The 13,583-nt window shown below is 54.3% G+C and overlaps 1 pseudogene; it reads left to right on the top strand.

Moving 5' to 3' along the window:
* The first annotated feature begins 8,216 nt into the window (after nt 1–8,216).
* On the top strand, nt 8,217–8,316 carry LOC143670090 (U6 spliceosomal RNA; annotated as a pseudogene).
* Nucleotides 8,317–13,583: the final 5,267 nt, after the last annotated feature.

A 13,583-nucleotide genomic window follows, 5' to 3' on the forward strand; every position in this document is an offset into this window, starting at 1 on the left:
CCGGCCACCTGAAGTTATCCTGGTGATGGTTACTTTCCATGCAGCTGCCCTCAGAGGAGCCAGAGCTGAGAGGGAGCTGACCTGTCCTTCACCCCATCTGCACAAAATGTAAGCCTTGAGCCCTGGGGCAAGTTCTCTCTGACTACGGATCCAGCATCTGGTACGATTCTACGAGTCATCAGTGGATGGCTCATGTAGATCACTCTTGTCTGTCTCTCCTTCTGGGATGCTTAATTTGAAGTGTCAGTTTGGCTAGGTGATGCTGTCTCATTGTTTGGTCAAGCAAGCACTGGCCTGATTATTACCAGGAGGGTAATAATCCGTTATTATTGGATTTATAATGGATAAAAAAATAAAAATCCACACACACAAAAAAATTTTGTAGATTTTAATTATTAGTCAGTTGATTGCATCTACCATTGATTACATCTACTATCAACAGAAGAGACTTCACATCCAATTAGTTGGAGACCTTCAAGGGAGAACTGAGGGTTTCAGCAGGCGGAGAGAAGAATTTCTCTCTCTACTCCCTCTCTCCTTCAGCCAGCCAGCTTCGGAAGTTCATGGGCACCTTAATCAGAGTTCCAAACTCATGGCCTCTTCTGGAGAATTCATCATCACCATCAAGGTCCCAGCGTGTGGCTTGCCTTTTGGAATATAGACTTGCCAATCCCTGTGGTCTTATGAGCCAATTCCCATAATAATAAATCTTGTAACAATTCCACAGATATATGTGTATATCCCATCAGTTCTTTTTCTCTGGAGAACCCTGTCTCCCTCCTCTCTCTCAGCTTCCGTTCCTCACTCCCTCGGTGCAGTTTCGAGTTCAGATGGATAGTTTTGCAGGCATTGTGGGGGTACGAACAGTTTTAGAGGTGTTTGCAGCCCACTGGATAGAATTGTTCCCCAAGCACGCCCTGCCTCACTACTCTGTCTCTCACATTTCTCATTCTCTTTCTTTCTTGGACATGTTCCCCTTGTCACCTCCAGCCCCATTTTTAATGACCTGTCTCGTTTCCCAAACACTGAACCCTAACTCAGTGCGTTGCACCTCCTCTTTTGAGAGGATTGTGTGACTGGTAAACATGAGGCCAACACGGCCGCCGTTCCCTCGGGAAGGGATGTGATGGTGCGTGGGTGCCGCGGGACAAGGCGGGGCAGCAGCTGTCAGCCACGGTTCTCGGCCACAGGCACCCAGCCCCCCTTACTTTAAGAAGGAAAGGGTGATTCTTGAAGGCGATTGTGTAAAGATACAACATTTACAGTGTGACTGTGTGATTGTAAAACCTTGTGTTCGATGCTCCTTTCATCCGGGGTGTGGACCGATGAGTAAAAAAAATACGGATACAAAATAATAATAGGGAGGCTAAGGGGTAAACTAGGTGGGGCTGATGGAAACACTAGGGGTCGATGAGAGGGAGGGGTGAGGGGTATGGGATGTACGGGTGTTTTCTCTTTTCCTGGAGTGACGCAGATGTCCTAGAAGTGATCATGGTGATGAGTACACAACTGTGTGATGACGTTGTGAGCCACTGACTGCACAGCATGGATGGACTGTGTGTGTTTGTGAAGATTTGTCAATAAAACTACTTTTTTTAAAAAGAAGAAAAGGGATTTATTCAAGGATATAGGACACATCATAGACTGTCCAGAAGGACTTGGTAAATTGGCTTGGCGGCCACGAATCAGAACCACACCCAGAAATCACAGCACTGGTCTTGTGAGGACATGACAGCTGTCAGCTCTGGGCGCAAACCCCACCGCTTGCGCCATTGACGCCGTGGACTCTCCTGCCCCCAAAAGGATATAAAAGACCCCCTTGCTGCCAGAGGGGTCTGTGAAGTCCCTCTCCTTTGCATCACTAGCTCCCGGGTCAGGCTCAATGGGGTCCCCGATGGAGGGGTCAGGTTCAGTGGGGTGCCCCTGATGGAGGGCTCAGCTCAGTGGGTGTCCCTGATGGAGGAGTCAGCTCAGTGGGGTGCCCCCCATGGACAGGTCGGCTCAGTGGGGCGCCCCGATGGAGGGGTCAGGCTCAGTGGGGTGCCCCAATGGAGGGGTCAGGCTTGGTGGGGTGCCCCGATGGAGGGGTCAGGCTCGGTGGGGTGCCCCCGATGGAGGGGTCGGCTCAGTGGGGTGCCCCGATGGAGGGGTCAGGCTCGGTGGTGTGCCCCGATGGAGGGGTCAGGCTCGGTGGTGTGCCCCGATGGAGGGGTCAGGCTCAGTGGGGTGCCCCGATGGAGGGTGGTGGGGTTCAGATGTTGGCTTGGCCAGGTGGTGGTGCCCAGCGCTGTTAAATCACCAGCACGTGAAACTCATCTAGCGCTAATGACACCTGCAGTTGGCTCAAGGCACCACGTGCCGCGCCCAGCGCCGGAGGGACCGCTGCAGACGCCGGGCCAGCTAGGGGACAGCCCGGTTCACGGGGCGCCCCGCAGGCTGAGGCCGGCGGTAGGTGCAGAGCGGCGAGGGGGCGGGGGGCTGAGGAGGGGGCACCCAACGGGCACCACGCACCCGGGCCGCACGCGGAGGGGTAGGATTTACCAACGCAAATTGGAAAGATATGAAAATAGATAACCTGCCATGGTGAGCATGTGAACATTTAAAAATGTTTTTAACATAAGACGTGCTTAAAAATGTTTCCTGAAAGACCTCGGGTGGACAAAGATTGTTTTGGAAGTGTATACAGGAAGCGCCAAAGCCCGAGCAGCAGCGGGGCGGGTCTGGCGGCCCCGTGGCCGGCGCAAGTCTCCGCCCACCCGAATCCCCTTGGGGAAGGTTCTGGACTGAGTGGGGCTGCCCCCCGCGGGCCGGCACCCCGTGTCCGCTCTCCGCTGGGCAGGACGAAAACGCTGCTCCGTTAGCTGTGCGTGAGTCGTGGCAGTCGGGGGGCTGGGGGGGGGCCGCGGACGCGACACCCCAGAGAAGGCGAACCCGGGGCGTTTGGCCGCGGGGCGCCCAGGTGCCCGGGTCTGAGCCCCTCCCCTCGCCGCAGGAGGCGATGCCCAGGCCCGACAGGGGAGGGGGAGTCCCGGGGTCGCTGGGCCAGGCCCGGCTGGGTCGGCAGGTTTCCCAGCCACCGTGGCCACTTAGGGGACCCCACAGTCCCTGCAGGTCACAGCGCTCGGCTTGCGCTGTACTGGTCAGCTGGAAGGGGAGATACAGAGGGAAACATGATGCTGCCCCAACTGGTTACGTTATGACAACTTGTTACGTTGTCCTCGCTTAGATGTCATTGTGACCGGACAGAAGCGGGAGAGCCGTGCCCGATGCACTCAAATGGCCCATTCCTGACACCCGCACTTTCAGAGAGAGGAGGCGTTTATTACTAGGCGCATAGTAGGAGAGCACATGGCCTCATGGCCCAAAATCTGTCTCCCCACACTGCAGTAATTTGAGACTGTTTTATCAGAGAAAGGGCTGGGCGGGTCTTGGGAAACTGAGCGTGGTGGCCCCAGGCGATGTGAGTAGAGCCACGCTGATAGCTGCGTGCGCAGGTTGGTCACACGCATAGTCACAGGTGTGTAAGGGAATGCTCTGCGAGGGCCGGGGGCTTCTAGGGTCACGTCTAAGCTACTGCGTGTGTCAGGCTTTGGTTATCAAGGTGGCTTTGACCTTGGGGTGGGTTCACTCCCGGCTGACTCACGACCCTCCACTAATAAGCACGAAGGTCTGTCTTCTGTGCCCACGAGACGCCGGAGCCGCAAGACCGGAGGAGTGGGCGCGGGTGGAGGTCCGTCACGAGGAGGTTTTACCATCACGGGCAGAAGCGGAGCAGTCATCGCCAGCGCTCAGGGCGGCTGGGTTACCAGTAGAGGCGTCAGGAATTTCCCTCTGTCCATTCCAATGTGGCAGGAAGCAAAAAGGAGTATCTGTACAGCGATTCCGTAACCGAAGTCATCCCTTAAACCCTGACCTCGGTTATACCGCGTTGCTAACTGGGGTTACTCAGCAGACGTGGGGCCAGCAGGGGTCACGCCGCCGGGGCGCTGTGCCGGGGGCTTCCCCACGTCAGGCTCCTGGAGGCTCAGTGCAGTGTCACTCCTGCCGGCCCAGTCCCGCTGACCACATGTAAACGCAGGCAGACCCTCCGGCGCCGGGGGCCCGGGATTGGAAACATTTCAGTGCTTAGGGGATCAGGGAGGGAATTTCGGATGCTCATGGTGGGGTTCAAGGGCATGGTGAGGTCTCAGATGTGCAAAAGAGAATGGCCCAGAAACGGATTGCGGGGGTGGAAATCCGGGCGTTGGCCCTTTAGGGTGACAGCCCCCTGGCCCAGCAGGTCTTCTGGCCTCTTGGGGACGTGCCCAGTCAGGCCATGCTCCCTGGCTGGGCGCAGCCTCCTGCATGGCACTGGGTCTGAGCCTCCCCTGCTCCTGTCCCCCACCCGCCCTTAGGGGTAGCCACTGCAGCCCAGGGCCTTGGGGCTCCCTCTCAGGTCATTCTCTGTGACGCTTGGCAGGGGGTGTCCATGCGTCCGGTCAAGCAGGCCCTGGCCTGAGTGTTCCCCTGCGGACACTGCATGGCTGACGGCCTCTGCGATCTGCTGGGAGGTGCCCTCAGCAGGGAGTGAGTCACGGGTGGCTGAGGGCCCTGGGAGGTGGGTGGGGTCAACCGGGGGGCCCAGGGCTGCCACCTCCGCGGGGCCTGACCCGAGGCCCAGCCCACACCCTGCCCATGGGGGTGAGTATGCAGCAGCCGGGTGGGCAGATTCTTGTCAAGAGCTCACATCACAGCTGCCCTGTCGATGGGTCCCTGGAGGTCTCCAGACCCTGCACATGGCAAGGGAGCGGGGGACACTGGGCGGGCGGCTGTGGCATTGTCCCTGCAGGGGCCGCCTACTGCCTGTGCTGCCCCCCACCTGCCCCCCTGCCTGCCCCTACCTGTCCCCTGTTACCCCCACCTGCCACTGCTGTCTCCCGCCTACCCCCGCCTGCCCCCAGCCCGTCCCCATGCGACCTGCGGATGCCAAGGCCATCCGTGCACCCTCAGGGGACCCACTGGCCTTGGGAGCTCCTGAAGCCGCCCCCACGTCAGGGTGACCAGTGATGACCTGGGCCTCACGGGGCCGCACTTGGGGCCTGCTGGGTCCTGGCTTAGGCCGCGGGTGTCGCGGAGGCCCGTCCACGAAGACATGGGGAGAGGAGCAGAGTCTTGGGAGGAGCAGCCCCGAGTGCGGGAACCTGGGACGGTGCCTTCCTGCAGGGGTCCTCGAGGGGCAGACAGGTGGGTGGGGTCTCTGTGCTGCTGAGCCCTTGCCCTGTGGGCCCCCCCACCACGCACCTCAGGATGTGTCAGCGGTGCCCCTGCCAACGGGAGTCTTTAGACATCAAGCGGATGTGACGTCCTGCTCGTTGTCTTCACCCCGTCATGTCCTCCGCTGCCCCCGCGACCCTCCAGAGAAAAAGCCCTGCACCTCTCTGTAAGTTCAGGAAGGGGCACTGGCCTGAGGCTCTGGAGGCCGCCGGGAGCTGAGGGTCACGGCTGTCACTCCAACTGGTGTCCGCCTGGGGTAGTGGCCGTGCCCCGCCGTGGCCACAGGGAGGGCAGCCCTGCAGCGGGCCCGTGGGGACGGTGGTCCTGCAGGGCCACCTGCTCTGCCACCGCTCGGGGCCAAGGCGGGAGCAGCACCGGGCCGGTCCCCCAGGGGAGGATGTCCTCGGCGAGATGTCCCCATCTCCCCACCGGGGCCAGACGGGACAGCGTGTCCACGGGGAGCACCGTGCCTGCCCCGCCTGCTCCACAAACCCCCTTCCCACCCCACCGCGTCAGAATTGCAGCAGCAGTGGAATTACTACAAAAGCAACGCTAGTTGCTGAGAACGGAATAATCTGCCCCCTCCCTTTTTGCCCTTTGCTCCAAATCGCTCTGGTGGATGCGCGTCGTGCAGAGCTGGGGGGGGGAGGGGCGGGGGTGGTTTCCGGCCATGAGCCTGGCAGGGAGGCAGGGGGCACATGGGCAGCCCCCACTGCAGCTCCTGCACGTGTCTTATGTACTGAGACGTCCACTGGCCTGGGCCGGGGTCCTGCTGAAAGAGGACAGATCTCTGTGCCCCATATAAGCCAGATAAAGCTCGGGAAAAGAGGGTTAGTTTAATTTAGAAAGACTGCGGTTTTTATTTGATACTAAACAAATCATGCCGTTTACAAGCCCCGTGACACTTGGAAATTTAACCAGCGTGTTTTAATGTGCTGCGCGGGCTCTCTGAAAGAGATGCTGAGCTGGGTGAGAATATGAGGCATCTGTAAATAATAACCTTTGGGCATTTCACCTGTGGTTGCTTTTTTTTTTTTATATAAATTTGCTCTAAAATTAATTAGATGCAACATCGTCTTTTTGACCTTCAAATGCCATTTACCAAAAACACATATAATTGGGATAGGAGGTGAACTGAATGGTCAGACCTGATTATGTTATTCTCTGACACGTCCCCTTTGGCCTCTAACTCTGGTGTTTGTGTACCTGGCCCAGCAAACCTCACCCAGTACCAAGTAATAAATGACATGATGACATGACCTATTTTTCATCCTGCAAGCCAAAAGGTTCCAATGCTTTGGTCTGGCCAGTAAACACGTCTTTTGAGTTTTGTGCTCTTCTCTGCAAGCGGGCAGCTGCGGGTGGTAGTTCCACACACTCCTGACCCAGGGGGGCTGCTGGGCACTTCTCGGGGGCAGCGTGTCTCCTCTCAGCTCAGTGTTGAGCCGGGCGTGCCCTGGGCTCTGCCCCTGTCCCGAGGAGCAGCGACACCCCGAGAAGGCTGCCTCTGTCCTCTCCACAGCAGCGTTGCGCCGTTTGATTGTCATCGTCCTTGCCACAGGGATGAGGTTCCAGCCCACTCTGCCTGCTGGGCTGGGAGCAGCCTGGCCACAGGGTCGGAGAGAGCAGAGCGCGCCTACAGGACACCCTGGAGGAAGTGCAGGAAGGGGGGTGGGTGGGCGCGCCGGGGGCCTCCGGGGCCTCCGGGGAGCCGCAGTGACGCCCCGCTCCCGAGAGCTACGCCGGAGGGACGCAGGCAGGAGGACTCCTGCCACCAGAGTCTGCCCGACGCCCACACGACCCGCTCCCGAGACTCCGGGCTTCACAGAGGGAAAGCGTCCACTGCCACGGGCGAAGCCGGGGAGCAGGTGGCCTGGCGCCGCTGCCCGGGCTGCAGTTTCGTCCCATCAGGAGCCAGCAGGGTCTGGGGTGGGCCCGGCGCGCCCGGCGTACGGTCGGCGGCGATGTGGTTGTCACACCTGCGCAGCCACGGAGCACATGTCAGCGACGGTGGCGCGGGGCGTGGGTGGCTTCCAGGTCAGAGTCTACGCTGCTGCGCGCCGGGCGGGCCCGCTCTGGCTGGGTCCAGTCTCAGTCATCAAGATGACCTTGGACATGGGTGGGTTAGTTCCAGGCAGACCCAAGACCCTTTATTAGAAACACCAGGGGCTGCCTTCAGTGAGTACAAGACCCTCAAGTCAAAACTGGATAGCTGGGTCCAGATGAAGGTCGTCACGGCTTTTACAATCACGGGGAGAGGAGAAGGGCTTACGGCCATTATCAGGGACCAAGGCAGCTGGCTTACCATTCAGAGACGTCAGGCACTTCCCCCTGTCTACTCCAGTACGCCAGCAAGTAAGAGGGAGTATCCGTCTGACGATTCAGCCACCATCATCATCCCTGAAACCCCAGCTGTGCAGCGAAGAGCTTTATCACTCATCCCCCAGGACGAGACTGCAGCCCTGCAGGCTTCCACGAGAAGGAAGCCGGCTTAAGGAGTTCTGCTTTCAGGGCTGCTCCGAGGACTGAGTGTTGAACTTCATCTGTTCCAGCAAGTCCCAGTGGCTTGGTATAGTGTGCTGGACAGGCACCAGGTGCCCGCGCTGCCCGGGTGCCCGGGCAAGGGTGACAGGCACAAGAGGGGAAGCCGAGGATGCGGAAACTGTCACTAACTGCGGGGAGGGACAGGAGGTGCACATGCGCTCTCTCGCAGCTTGGCGCGCTGGCGCAGGATGGGGAGATGAGCAGGGGCAGCAGAGGCTAAGCGCGCTCTGCAGAGATGGTAGCAACCTGCAGGAGCCCAGATGAGGAAGAGGCCAGGGCTCGGGATGGCGGACTTGGTTTCTCCCATCCAGGAACTGGGTGGGCACAGGGGGGCGGGCAGCGCAGGGGGCTTCTCGGTGCCCGAGGGACGAGCTGTGAGCTCGGTGCTAGCTGCTGCGAAGCTCAAAAGTTAGAGGCAGGTGCTCGCTTTGGCAGCACATGTACCGAAAGATACGGAGAAGATTAGCATGGCCCCTGTGCAAGGATGACATGCAAATTCATGAAGCGTTCCATATTTAAAAAAGAAAATTCAGAGGCAGGCCTGTGTCACACGCTGGAAGATGCTTCACCTGGGAGGACTTCCATTTAGGTTGTGGCTTAGAAGAAACACCCACTTTCTCCGCATCAGAAACACCCACTTTCTCCCCATCAGCTTTTTCTCCTTGCCGAAGTCTGTGGCTCTCAGGTCATCCCCTGTACACGCTTCCGTCAGCTGGGATGACCGGCGGATTGTGTCTGAGAAGCCGATGCGCTGCAGAGTAGCTGTCACCACATCGAGTCCCCTGCGCGGTGGCTGTTTATATGGACGCTTTCCAACACGGGCCTGAACGAGAAGGAACTTAGGAAAGATGTGTCAGCTTCGTGAAATGCCAAATGTTCCAAAGCACAAGCCTTAGAGGACAGTCATCAGCCTGCAGGAGGAGGCTGAGAGCAGAATGCTGGAAACTTCCACAGTTCCCAGGAGCCAGGGTGCTCCTCCCATGGCCCCAGGAGCCAGGCTGAGGACCTGGCTGCCCCCTGGCCGCCCCCGAGGCCTTTAGCTTCCACAGAGGGAGGAGTGCTGGACAGGGCCCCCACCACTGCAGGCCAGCTCCCCCGGGGCCCGCACCACTGCAGGCCAGCTCCCCCGGGGCCCCCACCGCTGCAGGCCAGCTCCCCCGGGACCCCCACCGCTGCGGGCCAGCTCCCCCGGGGCCCCCACCGCTGCGGGCCAGCTCCCCCGGGGCCCCCACCGCTGCAGGCCAGCTCCCTAGGCAGCCCACGCCATGGAGCTCCATCTTCGCTCAGTCCTGCATGTTTGTTTCTCCGAAAGTTGTTAAATTATGAAATAAGGTATTTCAAACATATGGAAGAGTACAGAAAATAATGTGATAAATACCCAAGTATCTGCCAGCCACACAGTGTCTGCTGCTGGTCCGCACCCAGGCCAGGTCACTTCCTCTGCCCGAGCCCTCCCCCCACCATCAGAGCAGCCACCCTCCTCCAGCACCTAACATGACCCCTCAGTGAGCCTGTGACACCCCAGGCGGCAGGAGAGGAGCCGCCCGGTGACCCTGCCAATAGACCTTGTCGCTGGTGGAGACAACAAAAGACTAGTAGGAAACTGGGATGTCCGGCCGGGCTCTGGCCTGGAAACACAAGGGCACCCAGGCACGGGGGTGCAGGGCAGACTTCCCGGAGGAGGGGACACCCAGATCCCGATGGCTCCTCTGTGACTGCGGTGGGGAAGGACAGGGAGAAGGGGCGGGGAACAGCTTGACTGCTGCCCACCCTTTAAAACCCAGCTCAAATGCCTCATGCCCAGGCAGGTGGTGTGCTGAGAGCAGGGGCCCTGAGTTGCGCAGCCCTGGTCTCTGACCCGCCTTACGCAGGTGTGTGGCTGCAGCTCGCACGTCCGCCCTGTCTTCTAACAGCCACTCTCCTCACCTGTAAAGTGCTCTCACGTACAGAGTTCATCACTTGTGCAGTTAACACTTATTAAGCACAAGAGCCAGGCACTCTTCTTGGTGGTAAAGACACAGCTGTGAACACACCCGACAGAAATCCCTGCTCTTGTGGCACTCGCAATCTAACGAGGAAAAAGTAGACAGTAAATTAAACAAACATGTGAAGGCTAGAGTATACTAGAGGACGGCCAGCTCTACGGGGAAAACTAAGCAGGAGAGGGAGATGGCGAGTGCACGGTCGGGTGAAATTGCATGGACTCGTTGGTTTATTCTTTAATTAACTCACCCAAATAATTAGCACTGAAAGTCTGCTGCCTGCCAGGCCCTGGGGCCGAGCAGAGAACGGATGAAAGTCCCTGCCTTATTGAACTTGCCTGCTGGCAGGAGAGAAGGGTCAGAAGGAGACAAAAGCAGGAGGATGTGGAGGGGTCAGCGTGAAGCAGGGAGGGCAGTGGGAAGATTGGGGGGGGGGTGTCAGGGAGTCTCCCCGAGGGGGGGGTGTTTGGTTCAGGATGGGTGGGGGCAGGACATGCAGGGTCGTAGAGGGAGAGAGTCCCGGAGCTGCGGGACAGAACGGGGCTGAGGGAGGGAAGGATGGGCCGCAGGTCAGGCCCGGGGTGCTGAATGGCTCTGCTCTGACCCCCAGTGACACAGGAAGGCAGTCCAAGAGAGAAGTGGCTTCTCCCTGCAGCGTCTGCCACCTGCTTGGGGCGCCCGGGTTAGGTGCCTAAATATTGATGATTGCTGTTATTTTTCTCGGTGGATTGCTCTTTTATTAATATATAGTGTCCTTCCTTGTCTCTCACATAGTTTTGCATTTAAAGTCTACTTTGTGTGATATTACTGTAGCTACCTCAGCTCTTTTTTGGTTATTGCTTGCGTGGAGTATCTTTTTCCATCCTTTCACTTTCAACCTCTTTGTCTTTGGCTCTAAGGTGAGTCTCTTATAAACAACCTGTAGTTGGTAATTTGGCTTTGTTATCCATTCTGCCAACCTGGGTCTTTCGACTGGGGAGTTGAATCCATTGACATTTAGTGTTATTACGATAAAGGCAATACTTTGTCAGCCAGGCTGTCCTTTGGTTTTATATGTTGTATTATTTATTTTTTTATTTATTGGCCTCTCTTTTCCTTTATTGCAACCTCCTTTCTTGTGTAGATAATCTGTGATGTATCTGACTGATCCGTTTCTCATTTCTGTTTCTGTATATATTTTAAATACTTTCTTTGTGGACACCTGGCATTTATATCACACAGCCTACATCGCAGTCTACTTACTTAAAAAGATTCCAGCTCAGCCTCATTAGTACTCATGTTCTCTACTCCCCAATCCCTCTGTCTCCACTCTTTATGTTGTTTTGGTCCCACTTGACTACTTTATATTTTATACATCTGCTATCAGGAAAAATGTCTTTTTCTTGTTCATTTGTATTCTGATTCTTACATGAATTAAAGTGTGTATTGACCATTCAGTGCTGTTGGGTTTTGCATTTACCCTTTTCGTTATAACCTTACTGATGATTTTCATTTCTCCATACTATCCAAGCTCCCCTTTACTGTCTTTTCTTTTCAACCTGCAGGACTCCATTTACTAATTTTGTTGGGCAGGTCTTTTCTTGACACATTTTCTCAGTTTCATGTTATCTATGAATATTTAAAACTCCCCCTCATTTTTTTTTAACTTTTTTTATTAATTAAAAAAAATTTAACAAAACATTAAGATATCATTCCATTCTACATATACAATCAGTAATTCTTAATATCATCACATAGTTGCATATTCATCATTTCTTAGAACATTTGCATCGATTTAGAAAAAGAAATAAAAAGACAAGAGAAATAAAACGATAACAGAGAAAAAAAAAGATTATACATACCATACCCCTTATCCCTCACTTTCATTTACCACTAGCATTTCAAACTAAATTTATTTAAACATTTGTTCCCCCTATTATTTATTTTTATTCCATATGTTCTACTCTTCTGTTGATATAGTAGCTAAAAGGAGCATCAGACACAAGGTTTTCACATTCACAGAGTCTCATTGTGAAAGCTCTATCATTGTTCAGTCATCATCAAGAAACATGGCTACTGGAACACAGCTCTACATTTTCAGGCAGTTCCCTCCAGCCTCTCTGCTACATCTTAAACAACAAGGTGATATCTACTTAATGCATAAGAATAACCTCCAGGATAACCTCTCAACTCTGTTTGGAATCTCTCAGCCATTGACACTTAGTCTCATTTTACTCTTCCCCCTTTTGGTCGAGAAGGTTCTCTCAATCCCTTGATGTTAATTCTCAGCTCATTCCAGTGTTTTTCTTAGTCCCTTGATGCTGAGTCTCAGCTCATTCCAGGATCTCTGTCCCACGTTGCCAGGAAGGTCCACACCCCTGGGAGTCATGTCCCATGCCGAGAGTCCCCCTCATTTTTGAAGGGCAGTCTTGCCAGATAGAGAATTTGGGGCTGGCACTTTTTCAGTACCCTAAATATAGCATACCACTGCCTTCTCACTGCTGTGGTTTCTGATGCGTAACTGGCACTTAGCTTATTGAGGATCCCTTGTATGTGACAAATCACTGTTTCTCTTGCTACTTTCAAAATTCTCTCTTTACCTTTGTTATTTGACACTCAGATTAGTAGGTGTCTCGGAGTAGGTCTCTTCAGATCTATTCTGTATGGAGTGCACTGAGCTTCTTAGGTATGTGTATTTATGTCTTTCACAAGCGGTGGGAAGTTTGGAGCCATTATTTCCTCAAATATTCTTCTTGACCCCTTTTCCTTCTCTTCTGGAATACCCACAGCACATGTTTGTGTGGTTCATGCTGTCACTCAGCTTTTTCTATTCTTTAATCAGTTTGCTCTTCTGACTATATGATTTCAGTTGTTCTGTCTTCTAGTTCACTGATTCTTTCTTCTACCTGTTCACATCTGCTATTGTGTGCCACTAGTGTGTTTTTATTCTCTACTGTTGTACCTTTCATCTCCTTAATTTCTATTATGTTTCTTTTTATACTTTCAGATTCTTTTTTATGCCCACATATTGTCTTCTTAATATCCTTTATCTCTTTAGGCATATTTTCCTTCCTCTCCTTCAGTTGATTTAGGAGATTTGTTTGAACAGCTTTGATTAGTTGTTCCAACTTCTGAATCTCCTCTGAAGTTTTAGTTTGTTCTCTTAGCTAAGCCATCTCTTCCTGTATCTTGGTATGGCTTGTAATTTTTTTTTCCTGATGTCTTGGCATCTGATTTCCTTGATGAGTTAACATTAACATCTATTCCTCCCTCTTGTCTAGGGTTTTATTAATTGGCTGATTCTTGCCCTGGATAAGTTTAGTTTTTAAGGGTATAGTTTTTAAGCTTGTTTTTATGCAATTATTTCACCCCAAGGAGAAAGCTTCTTTTCCGCTGTTGCTTCTCTGGGAATCTTGATCTGTCCTATCTGCTCTTGTGGCAGCTTCTCTGCTCGGCTCCTATGATATGTCTAAATTCTCTCCCTCACTCAGTGCCCCATTTTCCTTACACTATCAGTTCTGGGACCCATCCTGTCTTACGGCAGTTCAGTCTAACCTCTCCCCCCATACACACACCCTTTTTTTTTTTTTTTTTTTTGCATGGGCAGACACCAGGAAGCAAACCCAGGTCTCTGGCTTGGCAGGTGAGAACTCTGCCAGCTAAGCCACCATGGCCCACCCTCCCAACCTTTTTTTCTGTGAGGTTTTCTGCCTTGGGTTTCTTCCTTAGCATATCCTGCTCTGGGAAGCCAAATGTGGCCAGCCCAGAATGGTGGATTACTTCAAAAATGTTTGATTGCCTTCCAGCCGACTGAAGCTGGATCAA

The sequence above is a fragment of the Tamandua tetradactyla genome, chromosome 26 (assembly GCF_023851605.1).
Source record: "Tamandua tetradactyla isolate mTamTet1 chromosome 26, mTamTet1.pri, whole genome shotgun sequence".
In the NCBI taxonomy this organism is placed as follows: Eukaryota; Metazoa; Chordata; class Mammalia; order Pilosa; family Myrmecophagidae; genus Tamandua; species Tamandua tetradactyla.